The following is a 10,184-nucleotide window of genomic DNA, read 5'->3' as shown; positions in this document are numbered from 1 at the left end:
GTTGGCGAGAGGTAAAAATTATTGCGTCGGTGAATTCAACCACTTTTTAAAGTTCTTTGTTTTAAATCACCTCTCTGAGGCATTATGTATATTCTGAAACTTTTTTTGTAATATATTTCAAGCGTCATAACAAGTAAGCGTTTAGACTAGAATGTTTAGTCAAATATCATAAGATTTAAAAAACACAAACTGCATAGCAAAGTTTGAAAATAAATTGAAATAGAATGATTTGGCTTCCAGTGAACACTTTGTTATACACACGCGGAAATAGTTAAGTTAAGCATGACTATTCAATGCAAACGATATACAGAAGTATCATCCAAAGGATCTTTACTGATCTACAAATCCAACATTCGCCATAAACAACAGTTGTTAATTTAGCATAATAATATGTGGTGCATACCATAGCATCTTGAGTAACATATTGATCGCATTCCACCAGAAGCCGATCGGTAAAATCCCTGAACACTGGTGGTTCCGACCTCGGTTCAAATCCAAGCGAACGAACTGGTTGCATGGGCCTTTTTCGTGGATTTTCCCATGTGTAACGTGTATACGAGTCAATTTCCCATGAAAAGACCTCCAAGAAGGCATTCTTTCCCTTAGGCAAATAGCCCTTGTGTTCTTTGCCATAATAAACTTGTAGAGACATTATGTTATTTCGAAGCAGGAGACGTGAAAAATTAGCCATGCCCTCGCCGGGACTCGAACCACGGACCTCTCGAATTCGCGTCGAGCGTGCTCACTAATACACCACGAAGGCATGCTAAGAAGGTGGGAGAAATACCTTATATACTCCCCCCTTTTTAAAGGGCGACTGGGGATTAAGGAACCCAATCGCCAAATCCCGAGGGTGAAGAATCATCATCCACCACCATTTTAGTTCGGGCGCCACTGTAGAGCCATTAGGTTATTTCGAAGCAGGAGATGGGGAAAATTAGCGATGCCCTCGCCGGGACTCGAACCGCGGACCTCTCGAATTCACGTCGAGCGTGCTGACCACTACACCACGAATGCATGCTAAGAAAATATGCGGAAAACGAATGCGGGAGAAATACCTTATAAACTAAACCAAATATAATGATCAGATTTCCATGTAGCAAGTACAACAGCAAAAAAGCCGACCACGTTCAAATAAAATACAGAATTTTTACTGTCACAAAAGGGAATGACTACTGATTGCTTTGAACGAAATAAAAAAATAATTAATTGGGGGCAAAACACTAAATATTTCAGATAAATCTGTAATTATATAACTGTAACTTTGTATGCCTTCCAGCAATTTCAAGAAATCGAAGATACTGGAAATTTCTCTGCAGCCGAGGGAAAACTGCATAAGATCGGAGATAGTATCAATTTTCAGTTTAGATCAGATTTGAGTTCAGAGGATTGAAAGCATTGAAAAATCTTTGTGCGATCTTGCGCATCTGAAGCTTTTTCTATTGTTTAACGTTCTTAGTAGTCAAAGTGGTAACTATTGAAGAGTTGTAAGAGTATTTTTGTCAAAAATTACAAAATTTTGAAGTCTTTCTTTTGGGAAAATAAATTTTATCAAGTTTTCATCGGTTTTTGTGTGCATCCAATTCATTAAGAACCGGTACGCATATATCAGTATTTTGCGCATTTTTAAATCCTTCACACTAGAATGACGTAGTATTTAAGCACCAAATTTATAATAAAATTTTAAACAGAATGGGACGAAGTTTTATGACCGTAAAACGGGAGTGTAATAAAAGTAATCAAAGAAAATAACCCCATAAACAGCAAATAAAATAGAGAAAGCAAAATACCAATATAAAACCTGCAATAAAAATATAATAAATCCGCAAAAGATTCAGATTACTATCCCGAATAACACAAATTTCCTAAGAAGTATCAAAATAAACCAAAGATGTATTACGAGATCCGGTTTATTTATCCGATTTTTATTTTTTCTTCAAATTTCCTGCACTTTCTTCCCCTCGGAAGAGAATTGGTGACTACTATGATAGAATCGTGGTTAAACATAAAACAAAAACAAAACAAAAAAAAAAAAAAAAGACATTTTACATAATTTAATACTCTGTTGCTATACAATGAATATTATGTTTACCTATAACAGGCTATATTAGTAACAAGAAAAGAATATATTTCTCAGAAAGTCTTAACACAATAGATACATCGGGGAAAAATCTGCTTGTCATTCTACAGTAGCAACTACTTTTAAAGAGAAATGGAGGAACACCACAGCGATGGAAATTTGAAAACTGAAAACTTAATTTTATCCAGAATGACAATAACCTTTTTAATAAAGCAAATGTTTTCGGAACTACCATCTACTAAATATCACAAATGCATTAAATCTTTTCTTCATAATCATTAACTCTGAAGCATTCCTCGCTCTTGTAATTGATAGTTTATAACCTCCCGAAGAAATTAATGAATGTTATGCTCCGCAAAATTAATTATTTCCCCCGTCTTCTCTGCGAGAAAGGAAAGTTGAAATGTGATTTAAAAATGGTGGCAGTGTTCCATTGATTTTCATTATCGTCTGCTTTGATTACTTTATTCTTGTTTCATGCCATACAGTTAGAAACGATTATAATTGGAAGCGAAGTAAGTGTTAATTGATATGTTTCTCGCATCACCATATCATGCATGTCAGATCTTTTATATGTTTGCTTTCAGAGTCATTACAAAAAAAAGGCAAAAGCTAAAAAAGAAGCAGCATATGACGTACAACATAAAAAGAAAAAAATTTTTTATGCTAATGTTTATAAAAATCTTGTTCTTTTGTATTTAATTTTCTAATTTTAGCTTTTGAATGTTCTTTTACGTAAATATCACTCCATGACAGCTAGTTGTTATTTTTCGGATTTTACTTGAATAGCGTTTTGAAGGTTATGAAATACCGAGTTGTTATGTTCGCCATTTTTAACCTCACTCTTTCAAGGGGCGTACATTTATTTTGAACTAGACTTCTTATCTGAGATATGCATTTTAAATCGTACTTGCTACTGCTAAATGGTTTCCTTTTACATTGGTTGCAATAAACAGAAGTTATAATTAAGAAGAAGTTAAAACGGCTATGCATTTCGGATTGGGACTTAATGAATTTGTAGTGGTTAGTACATTACCATTCAATGCGCTAATGCATTTTGTATTTTTAAGTCTTATTTATGCCAAAATGATACCTCTTCAACATAAAGAAAGAGTATATTTTATTACTTTGCTTTTGTTTAAATATAAATTGAATTTAAACTTCTCCGTCGACGGAGGAAAAAAAGTATCTGCTGGTTTTAACAATGGTATTTTTGAAATATCTTTGTTTTTTTAATCTTTTTAGTAATAATATACTCAAGATTATAAATCTTTGTTTGAAGTTTTGATTTATTGAATAAAAAAGTGTTTTTTAGATTTTTTGATGTAAATTCTAAATTTACTGCACAAAATCTCAAAAGATTCCAAAGAAAATATTAAGAAATATTAACTGTCACAATTCCGAAAAAATTAAACAAAATGCAATGGGCTGAATCATGAAGCGAATTAATAAACGAGCTTGCCAGTTTCCTAATTTAATCAAAAGAAGAATATATATAAATGTCAATAAGTTCACATTTTTGGGAAGCTGGTGAGTAATCAAAGCCATTTTCATGATGTGTTGTTGCTCTGTTCGTATCAACTTAGTCTGATCTGAAGACCCAGGCTTGATTCATGGCAAGAGCAGAAGAAATGTTTTAAGAAATCTTGCTTTAAGTCTGCTAATGACTGTACACTGAGGCCTGAGTTAAAATTGACAGAGGGTGATTCGTCACCAAACATTTACTGAAGGAATCAGAAATACTCCTCTCGAATATTGTTGTGACACTGCGCTGAGATACAGTCCGGTTATCTTAAAATTAAATTTCGATTCGCCGCAATCAACTTTCTTAAGATTTCTCGCCCATGCACCCCTCTTAATGTATGTCAACTACATTTCGCAGTTTTTTGTGGCTAACCTAAAGCTGCCGTCAACGTCAAGCAAAGCAGCATTGTCAAGCATAGTGATGTCAGCACCTTTATGCGTATTCAGTATATTTCGTAACAGTATAGTACAATCCCGCAAACTCGACATAATGTGGACTGTTCTGAAGTCGAGTTTTATGGAATAAGAGGTGGATTTTTCAGAACTCTTAATATTTAAGTGTAAATTACTCTAGACATTTGTAGCACAATATTAGACACGAAATGCACGGCGTACAATTAAATTAATGTTGATTTTTTTGTGTCAAGTTTTAGCAAAATAGGAGACATAAGAAGAACAAATACCCTAAAGCAATTGAGTAAAATACATACAAAAATGAGGAAACGTTATTAGTAGTTCTTGGTAGAAAAATATCATGTGATGGTAGATTGTCTCTCACATTCATTCTGTCGTCGTGCAGCTTTATCCCGTACGCGACGGAGGAACAAAATGTTCATACCAGATACATCTTACTCCTCCATGTAACGGAGCATTCCTGCAGCGGTCCTCAGTCCTCCAACTATGGGCCATCATTTTAGCATTTCCCTTGTCTTCAGTCTCTTCGTTTACTGATTCATCTTCATTTTCATCCCCATTGTCTTTCACCAGTGGAACTATTTCTGCATGTCCTAAAATTTCACAATTTTCAACTTGACCCATCCATTTTTTAACATCACCATCAGTAGCTTCTTTTCAGATAGACGTTGCCAAGTATTAGAACATATCTTGAAATTTGTTAGGCGGTTCTAAGAATTAACGGCACAACGCGAAAACGGCAAAAATTACAGAAAAAGAACACTCAAATCTTTGAACAGAACAGGAAAGACATATGCATAAATAATAATTATACGTAGTGTATGTAATATTTGCTCTGTTTGGTCTAGAGAAATCTTAAAAAAGTCGAGTTATACGGAATGTCGAGATATCGGGAGTCGAGTTTGCTGGGACTCTACTGTATCAGCATGGTTTAGTAGAGAATTTGCATAAAGGTGGTACCATTATAAGTTAAGCTATCTGGCATACAGATGGCATGATTTAACTTTATTTCTTAGCTATCGGGCAACATTAACAAAGATGTTGGCATTTGTTATCGGGGCAATGCTACGCAGCCATCTCGAATTAAGCTGGAGACCTAAAATAAGCTTCCGTACGTTTTTGTATTTTTAATGGAAAATACGTTAAAAAAGCTTTTTGGAATCTGTTAAAATTGCGTTTAAGAATCGCAGGATTTCCAGATACATAACCTGATAAAATAATTTTACCCTATGGTAATATGGTAATAATTGCTCTTATTGTTAGATGAAATATTCTTTTAAAACTGATGATTTATACTAACGTGGTATTTATCATACTCTCCCTCCCCCCCCCAAAAAAAAATCTGAAAGGTTTCAGGTTTTAATGGTCGCCAAAACAGCTTGTTGTGGTTTTTTACGCTGTCGCTGAGTTCACATTCTACCAGACTGCTGTTACATAGCCTTCTATTAATCTTATTATTTGGGGGGGGGGGCGGGGCTCAGCCTTATTATAAAGCATCATTTTCTTCCTACTTATGCCATATACAAAAAAATTGTAAAAGCAACGAAGCATACGTTTAGAATTCCCGATGCAGCGTTACGTGTTGCCATAACATTTTTCTGTTCAGTCTTTTCTAAGTTCATCATATCAGTGATCAGTTTTTTTATGAAGATGGCTTTACAAAACTTTTTTTTTTTTGTCTTTTTATTATTAACGTTTTGTGTGTTTACTTTATTTATTAAATATCATGTTCTTGGCGCTCATGTTTCCCCATATTATAATAAATAGCATGTTTACCCGTAAAATTCAATTCAACAGAAAAATCATAAAATATTTAAAAAACAGCATATGTTTAGAATTTTCGATAGATAGTCTGAAGCGCTGAGACAAAAAGGTTTTATTGCGTACAGTGTTGTCACTGCTCGCTTTGAAATCGTTTAGTTTGTTAATCAAAAATGACTTGAAGATTTATACAATATGAAATAGATAATAAAACAATTCGAGCTTCCAGGGGGCCATGTTCGGGTGGAGGGCTATGTTATTCGGAATTTAATGTTTTCACAATTTCACAAAGAGGCTTTTTTTTTTTTTTTTTTTTTTCATTTACATTACACATACACGTTTCGAGAGAGCGTTTGGGCTAATGTTCCTTTTGGCTAAAAATACTTAAAATCAGCCTATTTTTAGAATTTTCGATAGACAGTTTCGCGTTAACGTTTTACAAAATATGAAATACGCAATAAAAAAAAATTTAAAATTTAAAATTTGGCTTCCAGGTGTCCGCATTCGGGTGGAGGACTACATTACTCAGAATATGATGGTTCTAGGTACCATTGTTTTTCATAATGTGAGAAAAATACATACATTAATGCAGATTCTTCATTATTTAACTTCTTTAAATATAATACAGGATGATAATATTTGGTGGCAACAATTTGAAAAATAATACATTTAAGTGTTTAAGTAAAATTTAAGTGAAAAGTAGTACATTAAGTAACGCATTTAAGTGTTTCGACGCAAAATGTTGTTTCGAACCTAATTGGGACTAAAGTTCCTTTTAGACTTAAAAAATGCAATAAAACATGTACCATCAAATGAGCATTTTTAAAATTTGGAATAAAATGTATGAATGCGTGATATGTTAGCAAATTATGTTTGAGGTGGCTGCAACGAAGATGAAAGTGTACTTTTCAGAGGAATTTTAGACATCAGCAACATTCTGTCAACATTTAGCCCGGTTCGAATCCCCTGTTTATTTTCTTTTCTCAAACTGATGGTGATAATGACATCGACGAAGACATCCGGATTAGGTCTGTCAAGCTTGACCCCGAAATCGAATTGATAGGTCCTTGTTGAAAAATGAAACCCATTTGCTTTTCAGCAACCGATAGATGGGTCGAATAAATTTCCAGCTGGAGACTATTGTGTATCTCGTGGGAATTCTGCTGCAGTATTATACGTGTCAATAGAAAATGTTGAAGCACTTTAGCAGTGACAGTGTAAACGTAACTAGGCTATTTGATTCATAATCACTTTGGTCAGCCATTCACTTGTTAACTACTTGTCTTCAACACTCTAATTTTCAAAAAAAAAAAAAAAAAAAAAAAAAAATTCAATATAGATAGAATTACAATAGAGTCAAACTAATATTTGCTTTTTTAAAGAATGCAGCGCCCTGATAAATAAAAAATATAATAGCTTATACACTTGGCAATGCAATTAACTTAATACGTATCGTTATTTTGGTGTCCCACATTTTTATTATTCGCATTACAAAACGGCAGATGGAAAAAAAATTCTGTAAACTGAATTATTTAATTTATTATACTCATTAAACTATATGATAAATTATTTTTCTGCTTTTAGATCATTAATTACCAACTCTATTTTAAATAAAATCTTATTTTATAAAAACTCTTTTAATTGTACTTTATTTTCTGCATTTTAGTCTCAATTACACATTACCAATGACGAAATGTTTAGTCATTATTAAAACACAAGCAATAAATTTCAAGAAAATTATAGAATAAAGGTAAACAACCGAATATTATGCAGAAAATGATGAAATCGCTTTAAATATTTAGTTTTGGAAACCGGATGTAATAACGGAGTTCCTTAAACCATTTTGTTTGAAGCTACAATGAAAAAATGAATATCGCCAATGCGTCATTAAATGCGCCAAGCTGGCAAACTCAAAACATATATTTCCCCCGTCTGCTGCGACTACAGCACATTTAAAAAAATATATATAGAAAATCGTTCAATTAATATTTTTTTATCATTTTTATTTTAAAAGAAGGCTATAATCTGCGGAAATTTTATATGTGATATGTTTTTTAAAAGATGAAGTTTTAAAATCATAAATGAAATAATCTCAAAAATTGAGCAATTTAGAAAAATTGTCAAAAAATAAAAAATTAAGTTCCTATTTTCATATTAATTTCATTGAAAAGATTTCTTTTCCGCTGTAGTCGATGTTGCAAACAGTAAAACTCTGATATGCTTGATTTGTTCGTTGAATCTACCATTTGTGGCATGGGAATGTTCATCACAATTTTTTGTTTTGACATTTTCTCTTCAACATAACTGAAACAAAACTTAACGGTAACGCATAAATTATATCAGATAGACTATATGGACTACACTGTATAGAGAATTTCCTTGGGGCTAGTATCTGTTTATCTGTACATTCAGCTATCTCCAAATACTTATCATTATTTTGTATTCATGAGAGTAACTTAAAATAACATCTTATTAGATATAATATTATTGCGAAATGCTCAGCTGCGGTAAGATAGCTTCCCCGCAAAACGGGTTTAGCGTTGCCAGAAAGTGGCAAGGAAAAGCATGATTTCCAGATTTGACGCGAAGCGACAAAATTGGCGATTTGCCATAGACGGAACGAGAACATTCTAGAACGCATTCTTACCGTTTTCCCCGAGAATGTTCTCAAAGAAAGGTAAAAAAGCTATACATACCCTACCTGTACGCGAAGTAGAGCATCATGAATACCTTGAGTTTACTAGTAGTGGCTTGAGAGCGATTGACCGAATCGGGAGCTGTATTTTAGTGTTTTGCCATGAAGCTGCCTTCACCATTAGAACCTGGTAATCTGAAGACTGTGTTGCTGATGGTTTCAGCGTGATTATCGTAATTTTACTAAGACTGTAAACGTATCTTTTGAACTCCTCCTGTATAATACTGGCGAATAAATTGTATTTTGATTTTTTATAAAGTGTTATCGTCAATTACTCAAATCCGTAGAACGCAATAGTATTACAAAATATCATTACATTGCTTGAAATCCCTAGAAGCGATTTTAGTATGTCAAATTTACGCCAAATCTTATTATCTTTTCGATAAGAATAAATACTGAACGATCTTTTTTATTCTTTGGTAATTTGAAATCATTTTATATTAGGCGATGAGAATGTAACACCTTTGCAGCTATTAATTGACTCCATGAGAGGAAGATAAGTTCCAGTTTGAGCTGTTATGATTTTTGGAAGATAGTAGTATTAGCAAAATATGAATTCTGGAGAATGTTGTATTATATATTCTCCATAACGACAAATTTAATTATATATCGCCAGCCCAGAATCAAGATACTGTTCGATTGTCTTTGTAAAGATGATATAATCATTTATTTGAAATTCATTTATTTGAAATCAATCATTTATTTGAAATTCAATCATTCATTTGAAATTCATATATCATTTATTAATAATAATACCTAAAATTATTATAATTAATAAAAAAATTGAAAGCTTTCAGATTTTATACTACTCCCAAAGGGGCGATTTTTAAAGTGTTGTATGTTACTTTTATTTATTAAATATCATGTTCTTCGCACTTAAACTATAAAATTCAATTGAACAGTAATATCGCAAAATAATTTACAAAGAGCATACTTTCAGAATTTTCGATACACAGTCTGGCGCGCTGGAGATAAAAATCTTTTTTTCTTCCGTACAGTGTTACCATTGCTCGCTTTGAAATCGTTGAGTTTGTTAATCAAAAATTTGTTAATTTTACAAAATATGAAACAGCTGATAAAACAGATTCCAAATCTGGTCTTCCAGATGCCCATATTGGAGTGGAGGCCTACGTTATTCAAAACTTGATGTCTCTAGGTACTGTTATTTTTTCACAATGCGAGAAAAAGACATACATTCATGCAGATTCTTCATTATTTAATTTCCTTAAATATAATGCAGGGCTCTAATGTTTAGTGGCAACAATTTGAAAAGTGAAAGGCCGTTTTATAGTGAACCAACGCAAAATGACAAAATGAAATTAACAGCCCTTCTGGGCAATTTGCTCCTTTGAGGTGATAATCCTAGATTAAAAGAGGAAAGAAATGGTATAAATGTTGTCTTATGTAGTCGAATCAGCTTTCATTTCTGTAGCAGCTTATTTCTACGGAAACTTAATAAAACGGATTTTAAGATTTGTGAGCAAATTTACCACTCTCACTTGCAAAATTTAAAAAAAAGTTGATGGTTATTCGATATAGCATTTTTACGTTTTAATAATATAATAATAATATAGTTCTAATATATTTGTTATCCATTTAATAAAATTTTAGCTATACCAATAAATATATCAGGATTAAAAAAGTTGGCTTTTATACATTCTGTTCGCACACTTTTTTTAGACGATTTTCATTACATTTACACAAATATTT

General features: G+C 32.6%; 1 non-coding gene across 1 annotated transcript; it reads right to left on the bottom strand.

Moving 5' to 3' along the window:
• Positions 1-944: 944 nt before the first annotated feature.
• TRNAS-UGA (transfer RNA serine (anticodon UGA)) lies at positions 945-1,017 on the bottom strand. Its single transcript has one exon. It is a non-coding gene; the product is annotated as a tRNA-Ser (tRNA).
• Between the last annotated feature and the right edge of the window lie 9,167 nt (positions 1,018-10,184).

Source organism: Stegodyphus dumicola, chromosome 2 (assembly GCF_044657685.1).
Source record: "Stegodyphus dumicola isolate Sdum_Otavi_A_Nest chromosome 2, ASM4465768v1".
Taxonomy (NCBI): domain Eukaryota; kingdom Metazoa; phylum Arthropoda; class Arachnida; order Araneae; family Eresidae; genus Stegodyphus; species Stegodyphus dumicola.
The sequence above is the reverse complement of the archived record's forward strand: the minus strand, read 5'-3'. Positions and strand labels throughout refer to the sequence as shown.